An 18888-nucleotide genomic window follows, 5' to 3' on the forward strand; every position below is an offset into this window, starting at 1 on the left:
TGTTTTGGACTCTCTGGGTTTCTTGAACTTGGGTGGCTATTTCCTTCCCCATTTTAGGGAAGTTTTCAACTATTATCTCCTCAAGTATTTTCTCATGGCCTTTATTTTTGTCTTCTTCTGGGACTCCTATGATTTGAATGTTGGGGCGTTTGACATTGTCCCAGAGGTCTCTGAGGTTGTCCTCATTTCTTTTAATTCTTTTTCTTTTTTCTTCTCAGCTTCATTTATTTCCACCATTCTATCTTCCACCTCACTTATCCTATCTTCTGCCTCAGTTATTCTACAGTTGATTCCCTCCAGAGTGTTTTTTTCTCTCAGTTATTGCATTATTCATTATTGATTGACTCTTTTTTATTTCTTCTAGGTCCTTGTTAAACATTTCTTGCAACTTCTCAATCCTTGTCTCCAGACTATTTATCTGTAAGTCCATTTTGTTTTCAAGATTTTGGATCATTTTTATTATCATTATTCTGAATTCTTTTTCAGGTAGACTCCCTATCTCCTCCTCTTTTGTTTGGTTTGGTGGGCATTTATCACATTCCTTTACCTGCTGAATATTTCTCTGCCTTTTCATCTTGTTTAGATTGCTGTGTTTGGGGTGGCCTTTCTGTATGTTGGAAGTTTGTGGTTCCTCTTTATTGTGGAGGTTCCTCCCTATGGGTGAGGTTGGACGAATGACTTGTTAAGGTTCCTGGTTAGGGATGCTTGCATCAGTGTTCTGGTGGGTGGAGCTGGATCGCTTTTCTCTGGAATGCAATGAAGTGTCCAGTAGTGAGTTTTGAGGTGTCTATGGGTTTGGTGAGACTTTTGGATGCCTGTATTTTAATGCTTAGGGTTATGTTCCTGCATTGTTGGAGAATTAGCTTGGTATGTCTTGCTCTGAAACTTGTTGGCTCTTGGGTGGAACTTGGTTTCAGTGTAGGTATGGGGGCTTTTCGATGAGCTCTTGTTGATTAATGCTCCCTGGAGTCAGGAGTTTTCTGGTGTTCTCAAGTTTTGCATTTAAGCCTCCTGCCTCTGGTTTTCAGTCTTATTCTTACAGTAGCTCAAGACTTCTCCATATCACACCGATGATAAAACATCTACATTAAGAAAAGATTCTCCACAGTGATGGACACCCAGAGAGATTCGCAGAGTTACATGGAGAAGAGAAGAGGGTGGAGGGAGATAGAGGTGATCAGGAGGAGAAGAGGAGGGGATCAAAAGGAGAGAGGCAGATCTAGCCAGTAATCGGTTCCCTCAGTGTTCTCCATGGCCTGGGACACACACACAGATTCACAGAGTTGGGTAGAGAAGAGAATGGGAAGAAGATAGAAGTGACCTAGGTGAGAAAAAGGAGAGTCAAAAGGGGGAGAGGGCAATCAAGCCAGTAATCACACTCCTAAGTAAAAGTGGGTACTGAAGATTGGATTCTTAGTGGTACAAAATTGATAACAAATACCAAAAAGCAAAGATTAAAAATGTAGAGTAGAGGTTAGACTCTCAAAAATACAATATTAAAAAAGCAAAGCAAAATCACAAAAATTATAAAAAATATATATGAAATTTGGTTTTAAAATAGGGTCTTTTTTTTGCAAGGTAATAGTATGTTATTAAAATGAAAAAGGGTTAAGAACTTAATAAAAATTTTAAAAATTAAAAAAGTGATAATAGTAAAATATATCTAGGAATTTCTCTGGAACTGCTGAGGGCAGTGTGGAATCAGTTCAGTTTCAGATAGTTCCTTGTTCCAGCTTATACTTCTTCTCAAGGTCTATAGGCCCCTTCCAGTGTAGCTGGTGCTAACTACAGGGTTTTAATCTGTTGCACCTGTCACTTCCAAAGCAGTTCCCTCTTCTTTGTTTATTTTGGCTTCCTCTGTTTGCAAGTCTCTTCAGTGTCTAATTTCTGCTCTGACACAAGGGAGTGAAGGTGGTCACTTATTTAGGCTTACTTGTTCAGTTGTGCTGTGGGGAGGAACACTGCAAACAAATATCACTGGCATGTGTGGGGAGTGCTCACAGTGTCTGGGCCGCACTGGATTTGCCCCCGCTCATGGCGTGTGTGCTTTCCTGGTCCACACTGCTCAGGCTCCAGGGTGCTCTACAGGGGAACTGTCTAAAGCGGGTCCTGGGTTGCTTGGACTTCCCAAGTCTAAGCCACTCAGGTTCAGGTTTCTCAGGTGCTCCACAAAGGCACAGACTTGGTTGGGCCTGCATTTCGTGCCCTTCCCAAGTCCAAGCAGCTCAGGTGACCAGGTGCTTGGTGAGCGCACTCTCCCCAGGAGGGCGGTGCATCTTATCACCTCCCTGGTCCCGGCCGATCGGTTTCCTGGGTGTGCAGTGGGAGCGCCGTCTCAGGTGTGCCATGTGTCTTCTCTGGAGAGCTGATCTTTGGCTGTGACCCTTTTGGTGGATATCAACTGTCCAGGATCCCAGGAAGACTTGGTTAGCAACTGGTAGCCTGCTCACACTTTGGTAGAGGTTGCTATCTCTGGGGCCGAGATTGCCCCTCGCCTTCCAGCTCTGGCTGTTGCCCACCTGCCTCTCTGCCTCTGGCAGGGGATGGGCCAGTCCACAGCCAGCCAGCTCTCCTCTGCTATTCACTCAGTCCTTTGTTCTGTGAGAGGGCCTGGCAGTGCCTTAGGTTAAAGCTTTTCCCGGGAAAGTGCTCTCTCTCCCTCTCCTTTTTTTTTTTTTCCTCTCTCTCTCTCTGGCTTTCCCACAATTTGGGTTGCTATCTCAAGTTAGCTCCCTCAGATTGTCCTCAGGGCATTCAGGCCTGGTCCGTTCCCTAAGCAATGCAGCCCATGCCTCCCTGTTCAGCCCCCCGCTTGCTGGTGGCAGACGGGAGCATCTGGGCTACTTCTATGCTGGCAGTTGCAGTTAGGTGTGTAATCTGTGGTGTTTTTTTTTTTTTCCTTCTGGTTATGTTGCCCTCTGAGATTCCAAAACTCCCCACAGACCCACTGGTGAGAGGGTTTCCCGGTGTTGGGAAACTTCTGCTCCTTCACGACTCCCTCCCCAGGTTGGGTCTCCATCCCTAACTCTTTTGTCTCTCGTTTTGTCTTTTATATTTTGTCCTACCTCCTTTCGAAGACAATGCGCTGCCTTTCTGGGTGCCTGGTATCTTCCACCAGCATCCAGAAGTTGTTTTGTGGAATTTGCTCAGAGTTCAAATGGTCCTTCGATGAATTTGTGGGGGAGAAAGTAGTCTCCCCGTCCTATTCCTCCACCATCTTAGGACCGCTCTGCATGTATCTTTTTAAATTAGTGTTTTTGTTTACTTATATATCCAGGAATGGCATTGCTGGATCATACAGTAGTTCTATTTTTAGTTCTTTGAGGAATCTCTGTACTGTTTTTTGTAGCGGTTGCACCAATTTACATTCCCTCCAGCAGTGTACAAGGGTTCTGTTTTCTCCACCTCTTTGCCAACATTAGTTGTTTGTAGTCTTTTTGATGATAACCGTTCTCATAGGTGTGAAATGATATCTCATGATTTTGATTTGCATGTCTCTGATGTTTAACAAGGTTGAGCATTCTTTCCATGTGCCTTTGGCCATCTGTATGTCTTCTTTTGAAAAATGTCTATTCAGGTCTTTGGCCCATTTTTAATTGGGTTTATTAGTTTGATTTGTATTTATATATTTTGAATATTAATAGTTTATCTGTCATATCATTTGCAAATATTTTTTCCTATTTAGTAGATATTCTTTTCATTTTGTAGATGGTTTCCTTTGATGTGAAAAATCTTTTCAATATAATTAGGTCTGATTTTTTTTTTTTTTTAGTTTTGCTCTTGTTTTTAACTTAGGAGACAGATCCAAATAAGTACTGCTATTTTTTATGTCATAGAGTGTTCTGCCTATGTTCTCTTCTAGTAGTTTTATGATTTCAGGTCTTACATTTAGGCCTTTAATCAGTTTTGAGTTTATTTTTATATATGGTTTGAGGGTTTAGGGAAATGTTCTAATCTCATTGTTTTACATGTGGCTGTCCAGTATTCACAGCACCACTGATTGAAGAGACTGTCTTTCCCCCATTGTATAATCTTGCCTTTGTCATAGACTAATTGACCATAAGTGAATGAGTTTATTTCTGGATTCTCTATTCTATTCCATTCCATTAATCTGTCTGTCAGCTTTTATGTCAGTACCACACTGTTTGGATTACTATGGCTTTGTAGGACAGTCTGATATATAGGAATGTGATATCTCCAGCTCTGTTCTTCTTTCTCAAGATTGCTTTGACCATTGGGGCCTTTTTTGTTTCCATACAAATTTTAGAATTATTTTCTTCTTGCTCTGTGAAAAATGCCATTTGTGTTTTAATACAGATTGCACTGAATCTTTAGATTGCCTTTGATAGTATGACAGTCATTGTAACTATCAATTCTTCCAAATGATGAACATGATATATTTTTCCATCTGTTAGTGTTGTTTTCAGCGTCTTTCATGAGTGTCTTATAGTTATCTGAGTACAGGTCTTCTAACTCCTTAGTTAGATTTATTCATAGGTATTTTCTTCTTTTTGATGCAGTGATAAGTGGGATTGTTTCCTTAGTATCTCTTTCTGATAGCTCATTGTTATTGTATAGAAATACAACATATATCTGTATATTCATTTTATATCCTGAAACTTTACTGAATTCATTGATGACTTCTAGTAGTTTTTTTGGTGTCATCTTGAGGATTTTCTATGTGTAGTATCATGTCATCTGCAAACAATGACCGTTTTACTTCCATTCCAATTTGGATTCTTTTTATTTTTCTTGTCTGATTGCTATGGCTGGGACTTCCAGTATATATTGAGTAAAAATGGTGAGAGTGACCATCTTTGTCTTATTCCTGACCTTACAGGAAATGCTTTCAGCTTTTCACTATAGAGTGTGTTAGTTGTGGGCTTATGTATGACCTTTATTATGTTAAAGCATATTCCTTCTATACCTGCCTGGTGGAGAGTTTTTATCATAAATAGATGTTAAATTTTGTCAAAAGTTTTCCTACATTTATTGAGATGATTGTATAATTTTTATTCTTCAGTTTTGTTAATGTGGTATATCACACTGATATATGGATATTGAACTACCTTTTTATTCCTGAGGTAAATTCCACTTGATCATGGTGTATGATCCTTTAAATATATTATTGGATTTGGTTTGGTAATATTTTGTTGAAGACTTTTTTGTCTAAGTTAGTGATATTGGCATGTAATTTTCTTTTCTGTGGTATTTTTGTATGATTTTAGTATTAGGATGATGATGGCTTTATAGAATGAGTTCAGAAGTATTCCTTCCACTGTAATTTTTGGGAATATTTTTGAGAAATATAGGCATTAACTCTCTAAATATTTAGTAGATTTCATCTTTAAAGTCATCTGGTCCTGGACTTTCATTTGTTGGGATTTTTTTTTTTTAAATCACTGATTCAATTTTATCACGGGTAATTGGTCTTTTCAAATTTTCTATTTCTTCCTGGTTTAGTCTTGGGAGATTGTTTCTAGGAATTTGCCTATTTCTTGTAGGTTGTCCATTTCTTGGTGTATTGATATTCATAGCAATCTCCTAAAATTCTTTATATTTCTGGAGTGTTGGTTGTAACTTCTGTTTATTTCAGATTTTATTGATTTAGGCCCCCTCTCATTTTTTCTTCATAAAGCCGACTAAAGATTTATCAGTTTTGTTTATCTTTTCAAAGAACCCACCTTTAATTTCACTGATATTTTCTATTGTTTTTAATCTCCACTTCTGCTCTGATCTTTATGATTTATTTCCTTCTATTAACTTTGGGTTTTATTTTATTTATTCTTTTAGGTTTTTTAGGTGTCAGGTTATTTATTTGATAGTTTCATTTTATCCTGAGGTATGCTTGTATTACTGTAAACTTCCCTCTTAGAACTGTTTCTGCTGTATCCCGAGAATTTTGGGCCATTGTATTTTTGTTCTAAGTTTTCTCCAGGTATTTTTCTATTTATTCTTTGATCCATTGGTTCTTTAGTTTTTATGTTGTGTAACCTCCACTTTTTTGTATAGTTTGTAACTTTTTCTTGTACTTGCTTTCTAATCTCATAGCATTGTGGTCAGAATATATACATGATATGATACCAGTTTTTTAAAATTTATTGAAACTTGTTTTGTGACCTAGCGTATGATTTATCCTGGAGAATGTCTCATATGCACTTGAATGTATTCTTCTGCTTTTAGACAAAATATTCTATATATAATCTATTAAGTCCATCTGATCCTGCTGCTAAGTCGCTTCAGTCATGTCCAACTCTGTGCGACCCCATAGACGATAGCCCACCAGGCTCCCCCGTCCCTGGGATTCTCCAGGCAAGAACACTGGAGTGGGTTGCCATTTCCTTCTCCAATGCATGAAAGTGAAAAGTGAAAGGGAAGTCGCTCAGTCGTGTCCGACCCTCAGCGACCCCGTGGACTGCAGCCTTCCAGGCTCCTCCATCCATAGGATTTTCCAGGCAAGAGTACTGGAGTGGGGTGCCATTGCCTTCTCTGCATTTAAGTCTAGTGTTTTCTTATTAATTTTTTGTCTGGATGATCTGTCCACTGATGGAATGTTAAATTGTATTGCTATCAATTTTTCCCTTTATGCCTGTTAATGTGTATGTGTTTAGGTGCTTCTATTTGAGTGAATATATATTTACTATTGTTATATCTTCTTCTTGAATTGATACCTTGGCCATTATATAATCTCTAAGAAGGATTGTTTTGAGGCTAAAATTACCACCTTCTTAATGTAACTGATCTATAATACATTTTGAGTTATAGATGCTTTGGGGTAACTCATCTTTATTAATCTTCGGAAAGACCTTGCAAAGTGGACATTGTAACTCTCATTTTACAAATTAAGAAACTGAAATTTAAAGGTTAAATAATTTATCAAGATAACAGAATAGGTGACAAAGTAGATTAATCTAACTCAAAAGGCCAGATAATTTACACCATGCCTTATTCTTTTAGCATAATTTTTTCTGATTAATTTTTATTTAATATATGAATTTTAAGGGCTTCCCAGGTGGTGCTAGTGGTAAAGAACCTGCCTGCCAATGCAAGAGATGTAAGAGATTGGGGTCTGATCCCTGGGTCGGGAGTATCCCCTGGAAAAGAAAATGGCTACCCACTCCATTATTCTTGCCTGGGAAATTACATGGACAGAGGAGCCTGGTTGGCTACAGCCCATAGGGTTGCAAAGAGCTGGACATAACTGAAGCAATTTAGCATACGTGTGCATATGAATTTAAAAGACAGTATGGTATGGCAGAAAGTGAAGAGGAACTAAAAAGCCTCTTGATGAAAGTGAAAGAGGAGAGTGAAAAAGTTGGCTTAAAGCTCAACATTCAGAAAACGAAGATCATGGCATCTGGTCCCGTCACGTCATGGCAAATAGATGGGGAAACAGTGGAAACAGTGTCAGACTTTATTTTTTGGGGGCTCCAAAATCACTACAGATGGTGATTGCAGCCAGGAAATTAAAAGACGCTGGCTCCTTGGAAGGAAAGTTATGACCAACCTAGATAGCATATTGAAAAGTAGAGATATTACTTTGCCAACAAAGGTCCATCTAGTCAAGGCTATGGTTTTTCCTGTGGTCATGTATGGATGTGAGAGTTGGACTGTTAAGAAAGCTGAGTGCGGAAGAATTGATGCTTTTGAACTGTGGTGTTTGAGAAAACTCTTGAGAGTCCCTTGGACTGCAAGGAGATCCAACCAGTCCATTCTGAAGGAGATCAGCCCTGGGATTTCTTTGGAAGGAATGAGGCTAAAGCTGAAACTCCAGTCCTTTGGCCACCTCATGCGAAGAGTTGACTCATTGGAAAAGACTCTGATGCTGGGAGGGATTGAGGCAGGAGGAGAAGGGGATGATAGAGGATGAGATGGCTGGATGGCATCACTGACTCGATGGATGTGAGTCTGGGTGAACTCCAGGAGTTGGTGATGGACAGGGAGGCCTGGCGTGCTGCAATTCATGGGGTCGCAAAAAGTCGGACACAACTGAGCGACTGAACTGAACAATAAAAATATCTGAAATTTGAAGGGATTCTCTACAGAAGACATTTAATTATGATACCTGTGTTCAGATTTTTTCAATAGAAATTTGTTTGGAGTCTGTAATTCATTCCTTTTATAAAAAAAAATTGTGAGTAAAGTCGCTCAGTCGTGTCCGACTCTGCCACCCCCTGGACTGTAGCCTACCAGGCTCCTCCATCCATGGGATTAAATTAAAGGGCTTCCCTGGTGGCTCAGAGGGTAAAGCATCTGCCTGGAAGGCAGAAAACCTCAGTTTAATCCCTGGGTCGGGAAGATCCTCTGTTGAAGGAAATGGCAACTCACTTCAGTATTCTTGCCTGGAGAATCCTGTGGATGGAGTCTTGTAGGCTACAATCCATGGGGTAGCAAAGAGTCGGACACAACTGAGCAATTTCACTTTCACTTTATAAAAATTATTTATTTTGGCTGTACCAGGTATTAGTTGCAGCGTGTGGGATCTTTTGTTGCAAGATGTGGGGTCTAGCTCCCTGACAAGGGATTGAACACAGGCCTCTTGCATTGGGAGTGCAGAGTCTTACCACTGGACTATCAAGGTAAGTCCCTACTTCATCCCTTTTTATGTGCTCAGTGTGTTCAAATTTTAAGATGAATATGGTTAAGGAAAATAACCAAGTGCAGTAAATACATGAGTGTGACTGACCTATATACTTATATTTAAGGTATGATGATAATACTAATACTGCTGTTTTTTGTAGTTTATAAACATAATTTAAAATAACTATCAAAAATGCATCAATTAACGGTGGTGGAGAGTTCTGACAAAACATGGTCCAATGGAGAAGGGAATGGTAAGCCACTTCAGTATTCTTGCCTTGAGAACCCCATGAACAGTATGAAAAGGCAAAAAGATATGACATTGAAAGATTAACTCCCCAGGTCAGTAGGTGCCCAGTATGCTACTGGAGAAGAGTGGAGAAATAACTCCAGAAAGAATGAAGAGATGGAGCCAAAGCAAAAACAACGCGCAGTTGTGGATGTGACTCGTAATGGAAGTAAAGTCCAATGCTGTAAAGAACAATATTGCATAGGAACCTGGAATGTTAGGTCCATGAATCAAGGCATATTGGAAGTGGTCAAACAGGAGATGACAAGAGTGAATGTCGACATTGTAGGAATCAGTGAACTAAAATGGACAGAAATGGGAGAATTTAACTCTGATGACCATTATATCTACTACTGTGGGCAGGAATCCCTTAGAAGAAATGGAGTGGCCATCATGGTCAACAAAAGAGTCCAAAATGCAGTACTTGGATGCAATCTCAAAAACGACAGAATGATATCCATTTGTTTCCAAGGGAAACCATTCAATATTACAGTAATCCAAGTCTATGCCCCAACCAGTAATGTTGAAGAAGCTGAAGTTGAATGGTTCTGTGAAGACCTACAAGACCTTCTAGAACTAATATCCAAAAAAGAAGTCCTTTTCATGATAGGGGACTGAAATGCAAAAGTAGGAAGTCAAGAGATACCTGGAATAACAGGCAAATTTGGCCTTGGAGTATGAAATGAAGTAGGGCAAAGACTACCAGAGAATGGTAGCCAAGAGAATGCACTGGTCATAGCAACTACCCTCTTCCAACAGCACTAGAGAAAATTCTACACATGGACATCACCAGATGGTCAATACCAAAATCAGACTGATTATATTCTTTGCAGCCAAAGATGGAGAAGCTCTCTCTGTACAGTTAGCAAAAACAAAACCGGGAACTGACTGTGGCTCAGATAATAAACTCCTTATTGCCAAATTCAGACTTAAATTGAAAGTAGGGGAACTGAAAGTAGGGAAAACCACTAGACCATTCAGATATGACCTAAATCAAATCCCTAACAATTATACAGTGGAAGTGGGAAATAGATTCAAGGGATTAGATCTGATAGACAGAGTGCCTGAAGAACTATGGACAGAGGTTCATGATATTGTATAGGAGGTAGTGATCAAGACCATCCCCAAGAGAAAGAAATGCAAAAAGGCAAAATGGTTGTCTGAGGAGGCCTTACAAATAGCTGAGAAAACAAGAGAAGTTAAAGGCAAAGAAGAAAAGGAAAGATATACCTATTTGAATGCAGAGTTCCAAAGAATAGCAAGGAGAGATAGGAAAGCCTTCCTCAGTGATCAGTGCAGATAAATAGAGGAAAACAATAGAATGAGAAAGACTAGGGATCTCTTCAAGGAAGTTAGAGATACCAAGGGAACATTTCAGGCAAATGGGCACAATAAAGGACAAAAATGGTATGTACGAAGCAGAAGATATTAAGAAGAGGTGGCAAGAATACACAGAAGAACTGTACAAAAAAGATCTTCACAACCCAGATAACCACAACGGTGTGATCACTCACCTAGAGCCAGACATCCTGGAATGCAAGGTCAAGTGGGCCTTAGGAAGCATCACTATGAACAAAGCTATTGGAGGTGATGGAATCCCAGTTGAGCTATTTCAAATCCTAAAAGATGATGCTGTTAAAGTACTGCATTCAATATGCCAGCAAATTTGGAAAACTCAGCAGTGGCCACAGGACTGGAAAAGGTCAGTTTTCATTCCAATCCCAAAGAAAGGCAATGCCAAAGAATGTTCAAACTACTGCACAGTTGTATTCACCTCATACTCTAGCAAAGTAATGCTCAGAATTCACCAAGTCAGGCTTCAACAGTATGAACTTCCAGATGTTCAAGCTGGTTTTAGAAAAGGCAGAGGAACCAGAGATCCAATTGCCAACACCTGTTGGATCATCAAAAAAGCAAGAGAGTTCCAGAAAATCATCTACTTCTGCTTTATTGACTACGCCAAAGCCTTTGACTGTGTGGGTCACAACAAACTGTGGAAAATTCTTCAAGAGATAGGAATACCAGACCACCTGACCTGCCTCCTGAGAAATCTGTATGCAGGTCAGGAAGCCACAGTTAGAACTGGACATGGAACAACAGACTGGTTCTAAATAGGGAAAGGAGTACGTCAAGTATATTGTCACCATGCTTATTTATCTTATATGCAGAGTACATCATGAGAAATGCTGGGCTGGATGAAGGACAAGCTGGAATCAAGATTGCCGGGAGAAATAACAATAACTCCAGATATGCAGATGAAACCAACCTTATGGCAGTAAGTGAAGAACTAAAGAGCTTCTTTATGAAAGTGAAAGAGGAGAGTGGAAAAGCTGGCTTAAAACTCAGCATTCAGAAAACTAAGATCATGGCCTTCGTTCCCATCACTTCATGGCAAATAGATGGGGAAACAATGCAAACAGTGAGAGATTATGTTTCTGGGCTCCACAATCACTGCAGATGGTGACTGCAGCCATGAAATTAAAAGACACTTGTTCCTTGGAAGAAAGGACCAACCTAGACAGCATATTAAAAAGCAGAGACACACTTTGTCAACAAAGGTCCATCTAGTCAAAGCTATGATTTTTCCAGTAGTCTTGTATGGATGTGAGAGTTGGAATAGAAAGAAAGCTGAGAGCTGAAGAATTGATGCTTTTGAACTGTGGTGTTGGAGAAGACTCTTGAGAGTCCCTTGGACTGCAAAGAGATCAAACCAGTTAATCCTAAAGGAAATCGGTCCTGAATACTCATTGGAATGACTGATGCTGAAGCTGAAACTCTAATTCTTTGGCCACCTGATGCAAAGAACTGATTCATGGAAAAGACCCTGACGCTGGGAAAGATTGAAGGCAGGAGGAGAAGGGGATGACAGAGGATCAGATGGTTGGATGGTATCACCTACTCAGTGGACATGAGTTTGAGCAAGCTCAGGGAGTTGGTGGTGGACAGGGAGGCCTGGTGTGCTGCAGTCCATGGGATCACAAAGAGTTGGACATGATTGAGCGACTGAACTGAGCTGAACTGAATGGTGAGACAATTGAAATAAATGTGGTCTTTATGGTACCCACTTTAAAGTGGAAAACACTAATTTTAATAACATCTGCTTCTTTGACAAATGTAGAACTCATTATATCACAGTCATAACTCATTTAGCCCTAATCCTACCCTGTTTCAAGGTGTGAATCAAGTTTGCAAATCACTTAAGGTAATTTTGGCCTATATAAATATTATAGTTATGTATATGGCTGAGTTATCAGCTAGTTAGTTGCCTTTGAATGCTAAATTGAAATACTAATTTAAAATTCTGTTACTTGGACTTTCCTGATGGTCCAGTGGTTGGGAGTCTTCCTGCCGGTTCAGGGGACACATGTCCAATCCCTGGTCCGAGAAGATTCCACATGTTGCAGGGCAACTAAGCCTATGCACCACAACTACTAAGCTTGAGCACTCTAGAGCCCATGGATCACGACTACTGAGTCCACGTGCAACAACTATTGAAGCCTGGGTGCTCCAGAACCCGTCCATGCTCTAGAAGAAGAGAAAGGCCACCACAGTGAGAGACGCAAGTAATGCAAGGAAGGGTAGCTCCCACATGTAACAATGAAGACCCAGCACAGCCAAAAATAGATAAATTAAAAAAACAAATTGTTACATAGGTATCATGCAAGTCTCTAACATTGAAAAAGATGAAATAACTGTTACATAGTTATTTAACTAATGTAACTGTAAAATCTAGATTTACAGATAATTGCAATAAATTAGATGCAGAAGTCATTGTAGTATGTCTATGACCCACAGAATATAGTGGAACCAAGCTTTCTAAAGGGAAAGACCAATTGGTTAACTTCCCTAGTCATGCAGCACATTAACGTTAGTCATTTAAGATCACACAGCTACCTAGCATCATTGTTTATTCCCAGAACACACAACATAAATTATGATCTAGTTGCTGATGAACATGGCTGTTGGAACTTTTGTCATAAACTATTTTCCAAATGCCCTCTGTAGGATTGACTTTATTTTTGCCAGTTGAGTAGTCTGGAACCGAACATAATGGCCATCAGTAAGCAATGCCTATGTTTGATGTCTTTGGAAGGCAGCCACACACACACACACACACACACACACACACACACGGGAAAATGATTAACTGAACATCTGTTATTTTCCTTCAAATTTGGGCTTGGCTAAAAGGACACAAAGTACACAGCAGTGGCCAGCTGCTGACAAGTAAATTTCCACAGATATTTTACGACTGTGCCAAAATGTTTACTGTCTCCTCCTCTGTAAAATTAAATTGTGAAATACAGAATAATGTGTAAAAGAAGGACTCTTAATTATGCATATAATCCTAAGATGGGCTAAATTTGTATGCTTCCATGAAAATTCATGCTACCAGAGTCAAGTTTTGCCTTTAAGGTAAGAATTCACCTTTGGGAATTTATTCTGATGCTAGTAACCTGGTCTTTTAAAATTTTGCATGTTGGCTTTCATAGGCCACTGCAGATGGGCCTCTGACTAAAACATTTTGTCAATAACCATCAACATCTAAGGTTTTGTTAATAGTTTGTCATATTTATTACCTTTCAATTTTTTCGATGCTCAGCTGAAAGTGTAAGAATTCACAAGTGTGTAGACTCTGAAAGATAAGAGCAAAACAATCAAGATGCTTCTTGTCACCATTCAGTATAAACAGCAGTCTATTCACTTGTTTCTACAAATATTCACAGCACTGATCATGTGCCCAGCATAGGCTCTGTGAGCACGTGATACATCAAGACATATTGCTTTCTCCAAAGAAGTTACCGTATAGCAAGTAATTAAGCAAGTACTTTTATCTCAAATAAGTAATAGAGCTTTATGCAAAAAGGGAAGCGTTTTACAACACCCTTGTCATTTATCAGTTTTGGGATATGCCTAGAGATGTTAAGCATTTATTAGATACTAACCAGAGTTGGTAAACTCCATCTGTAGGATTTCCGCAGGCAAACTAGGCTAGGCATTTGCAAGTGAAGATCCCCAAATGGCTGGAATCTAACAGGGAGACTACTTCCAGTAGTATAGGCATATTTCTGAAGTACAGAAGAGTACAAACTTAGGAAATGCCATCAGCCTTATGGAAATGTAGTGATTGTGGTGGTTTATCAAATGAGACGAAAAACAATGATATAAAAACGTTTTATTGTATTTAAAGCAAACATTTAGAGCCTTCAAAACATACTCAATGTCTGTTCCTAATCGTTTAATCATAGCTTTTGCTCAATTGTAGCAAACACTAGTTTTCACCAAGTTGGAATTAACTCAGTGATAAGTTTTTGTATTTTCCTAATTGATTAATTATTGCCTATACCCTTAGGACATAAAGCAGATAACTCTCTTCAACAATTGTCCCAACAATATGAGAGACTTCCACTTCTAAACACAATAGTATCATAAGGATTGGGTTTATATCCCCATCTTAAATAAATATAAAACTGGACAAAATATATTTATAAAATGTAATTACAATTTATAGAATTAGCAGAAAAGGACATCAATCTATAAAAATACTGAATATATTCAAGAAGATAGAGGAAATCATAAGTGGAAGATATAAAAAAGACCCAAATGGAACTTTTAGAGATGAAATACGCAATACCTGAGGCAAAAACAGCATAGATGGAGTGAACAATAGATGGGATACTTCAGAAGAAAAGAAAATAGTGAATTTGGAGACCTAGAAATAGAAACTATTGAAATAAAACAGAACAAAGACTGGAATAAAGTGAATAGGGCACCGTAAGTTATAGAACAAGGTCGAGCAGCCCACTATATTTGTAAGTAAAGTCCCAGAAAGGTTTGGTTGGGGAGAGGAACAGAAAAGTTATTTGAAAAAACAATGGCCAAAATTTTTAAAATATGTTGAGGAGTACAGATCTTCAGATCAGATCAGTTGTTCAGTCATGTCTGACTCTTTGCGACCCCATGAATCACAGCACGCCAGGCCTCCCTGTCCATCACCAACTCCCGGAGTTCACTCAGACTCACGTCCGTCAAGTCAGTGATGCCATCCAGCCATCTCATCCTCTGTCGTCCCCTTATCCTCCTGCCCCCAATCCCTCCCAGCATCAGAGTCTTTTCCAATGAGTCAATTCTTCGCATGAGGTGGCCAAAGTACTGGAGTTTCAGCTTTAGCCTCATTCCTTCCAAAGAAATCCCAGGGCTGATGTCCTTCAGAATGGACTGGTTGGATCTCCTCGCAGTCCAATGGACTCTAAAGAGTCTTCTCCAACACCACAGTTCAAAAGTATCAATTCTTCGGCACTCAGCCTTCTTCACAGTCCAACTCTCACATCCATACATGACCACAGGAAAAACCATAGCCTTGACTAGACGAACCTTTGTTGGCAAAGTAATGTCTCGGCTTTTGAATATGCTGTCTAGGTTGGTCATAACTTTCCTTCCAAGGAGTAAGTGTCTTTTAATTTCATCGCTGCAGTCACCATCTGTAGTGATTTTGGAGCCCAGAAAAATAAAGTCTGACACTGTTTCCACTGTTTCCCCATCTATTTCCCATGAAGTGATGGGACTGGATGCCATGATCTTAGTTTTCTGAATGTTGAGCTTTAAGCCAACTTTTTCACTCTCCACTTTCACGTTCATCAAGAGGCTTTTGAGTTCCTCTTCACTTTCTGCCATAAGGGTGGTGTCATCTGCATATCTGAAGTTATTGATATTTCTCCCGGCTATCTTGATTCCAGCTTGTGTTTCTTCCAGTCCAGCGTTTCTCATGATGTACTCTGCATATAAGTTAAATAAATAGGGTGACAGTATACAGCCTTGATGTACTCCTTTTCCTATTTGGAACCAGTCTGTTGTTCCATGTCCAGTTCTAACTGTGGCTTCCTGACCTGCATACAGATTTCTCAAGAGGCAGATCAGGTGGTCTGGTATTCCCATCTCTTGAAGAATTTTCCACAGTTTATTGTGATCCACACAGTCAAAGGCTTTGGCATAGTCAATAAAGCAGAAATAGATACTTTTCTGGAACTCTCTTGCTTTTTCCATGATCCAGCAGATGTTGGCAATTTGATCTCTGGTTCCTCTGCTTTTTCTAAAACCAGCTTGAACATCAGGAAGTTCACGGTTCACATATTGCTGAAGCCTGGCTTGGAGAATTTTGAGCATTACTTTACTAGCATGTGAGATGAGTGAAATTGTGTGGTAGTTTGAGCATTCTTTGGGATTGGAATGAAAACTGACCTTTTCCAGTCCTGTGGCCACTGCTGAGTTTTCCAAATGTGCTGGCATATTGAGTGGAGCACTTTCACAGCATCATCTTTCAGGATTTGGAATAGCTCAACTGGAATTCCATCACCTCCACTAGCTTTGTTCGTAGTGATGCTTTCTAAGGCCCACTGGACTTCACATTCCAGGATGTCTGGCTCTAGGTGAATGATCACACCATCATGATTATCTGGGTCATGAAGGTAAGTTTTGTACAGTTCTTCTGTGTATTCTTGCCATCTCTTCTTAATATCTTCTGCTTCTGTTAGGTCCATACCATTTCTGTCCTTTATCGAGCCCATCTTTGCATGAAATGTTCCTTTGGTATCTCTGATTTTCTTGAAGACATCCCTAGTCTTTCCTCTTCTGTTGTTTTCCTGTATTTCTTTGCATTGATTGCTGAAGAAGGCTTTCTTATCTCTTCTTGCTATTCTTTGGAACTCTGCATTCAGATGTTTATATCTTTCCTTTTCTCCTTTGCTTTTCGCTTCTCTTCTTTTCACAGCTATTTGTAAGGCCTCTCCAGACAGCCATTTTGCTTTTTTGCATTTCTTTTCCATGGGGATGGTCTTGATCCCTGTCTTCTATACAATGTCACGAACCTCATTCCATAGTTCATCAGGAACTCTATCTATCAGATCTAGTCCCTTAAATCTATTTTTCACTTCCACTGTATAATCATAAGGGATTTGATTTAGGTCATACGTGAATGGTCTAGTGGTTTTCCCTACTTTCTTCAATTTAAGTCTGAATTTGGCAATAAGGAGTTCATGATCTGAGCCACAGTCAGCTCCTGGTCTTGTTTTTGCTGACTGTATAGAGCTTCTCCATCTTTGGCTGCAAAGAATATAATCAGTCTGGTTTCGGTGTTGACCATCTGGTGATGTCCATGTATAGAGTCTTCTCTTGTGTTGTTGGAAGAGGGTGTTTGTTATGACCAGTGCATTTTCTTGGCAAAACTCTATTAGTCTTTGCCCTGCTTCATTCTGTATTCCAAGGCCAAATTTGCCTGTTACTCCAGGTGTTTCTTGACTTCCTACTTTTGCATTCCAGTCCCCTATAATGAAAAGGACATCTTTTTTGGGTGTTAGTTCTAAAAGGTCTTGTAGGTCTTCATAGAACCGTTCAACTTCATCTTCTTCAACATTAGTGGTTGGAGCATAGACTTGGATTACTGTGATATTGAATGGTTTGCCTTGGAAACGAACAGAGATTCTGTCGTTTTTGAGATTGCATCCGAGTACTACATTTCGGACTCTTTTGTTGACCATGATGGCCACTCCATTTCTTCTAAGGGACTCCTGCCCACAGTAGTAGATATAATGGTCATCTGAGTTAAATTCTCTCATTCCAGTCCATTTCAGTTAGCTGATTCCTAGAATGTCGACATTCACTCTTGCCATCTATTGTTTGACCACTTCCAATTTGCCTTGATTCATGGACCTAACATTCCAGGTTCCTATGCAGTATTGCTCTTTACAGCATCAGACCTTGCTTCTATCACCAGTCACATCCACAGCTGGGTATTCTTTTTGCTTTGGCTCCATCCCTTCATTCTTTCTGGAGTTATTTCTCCACTGATGTCCAGTAGCATATTGGGCACCTACTGACCTGGGGAGTTTCTCTTTAAGTATCCTATCATTTTGCCTTTTCATACTGTTCAGGGGGTTCTCAAGGCAAGAATACTGAAGTGGTTTGCCATTCCCTTCTCCAGTGGACCACATTCTGTCAAATCTCTCCACCATGACCCGCCCGTCTTGGGTTGCCCAACGGGCATGGCTTAGTTTCATTGAGTCAGACAAGGCTGTGGTCCTAGTGTGATTAGATTGACTAGTTTTCTGTGAGTATGGTTTCAGTGTATTTGCCCTCTGATGCCCTCTTCCAACACCTACCGTCTTACTTGGGTTTCTCTTACCTTGGGCGTGGGGTATCTCTTCACGGCTGCTCCAGCAGAGCGCAGCCATTGCTCCTTACCTTGGATGAGGGGTATCTCCTCACTGCTGCCCTTCCTGACTTTCAACACGGGATAGCTCCTCTAGGCCCTCCTGCGCCCGCGCAGCTCCTTGGACGTGGGGTTGGTCCTCCGGGCCACCGCCCCTGGCCTTGGGCGTGGGGTAGCTCCTCCTACCCGCAGCCCCTGGCCTCAGGCTTGGGGCGTGGGGTATCTCCTCCCAGCTGCTGCCCCTGACCTCGGACACGGGGTAACTCCTCTCATCGCCACCCCTGACCTCGGACGTGGGTATCTCCTCTTATCACCGCCCCTGACCTCCCAACGCTGGGTATCTCCTCTCGGCCGTCCCCCACTGACCTCGGATGCGGGGTAGCTCCTCTCGGCCGTTCCTCCGCCGTGGCAATCTGGTACTCTCGGCCGCTGACCCTGACCTCGGACGTGGGGTAACTCCTCTTGGCTGCCGCCCTTCAGGCATGGGGTCCTCCCGGCTGCTGCCCCTGACCTCGGACATGGGGTGGCGCCTCTCGGCCGCGCTGAGCGCGCCCGTGGCAGGCGCCTGCGCTTGAGCGCCCCCGTGGTAGGCGCCTGCGCTTAAGCGCGCCCGTCGCAGCCGCCTGCGCTTGAGCGCCCCCGTCGCCGCCACACAGACCTTAAGATCCAAGAAATTCAGTTAACTCTAAGCAGAAAACATTAAGGAAACCACATTAGGCATAACATAGGCAAATTTCTGGGAACTACTAATAGAAAACAGAAATTCTACATGTAGGAGAATTAGGATATATTTGTTAGTTCTCTCTGCTATAAT

At 40.7% G+C, this 18888-nt stretch overlaps 1 long non-coding RNA gene across 1 annotated transcript in view; it reads right to left on the reverse strand.

The window, feature by feature from the left end:
• Nucleotides 1-18629, reverse strand: part of LOC112441992 (uncharacterized) — a 52409-nt gene extending 33780 nt beyond the window's left edge. The window contains exons 1-2 of the long non-coding RNA XR_003029948.2: nucleotides 18441-18629; nucleotides 13450-13505 (exon numbers count right to left, since the gene is read on the reverse strand). This is a non-coding gene — a long non-coding RNA (uncharacterized lncRNA). The remainder of the gene's footprint in view (nucleotides 1-13449; nucleotides 13506-18440) is intronic.
• Between the last annotated feature and the right edge of the window lie 259 nt (nucleotides 18630-18888).

This window comes from Bos taurus, chromosome 17 (assembly GCF_002263795.3).
Source record: "Bos taurus isolate L1 Dominette 01449 registration number 42190680 breed Hereford chromosome 17, ARS-UCD2.0, whole genome shotgun sequence".
Taxonomy (NCBI): Eukaryota; Metazoa; Chordata; class Mammalia; order Artiodactyla; family Bovidae; genus Bos; species Bos taurus.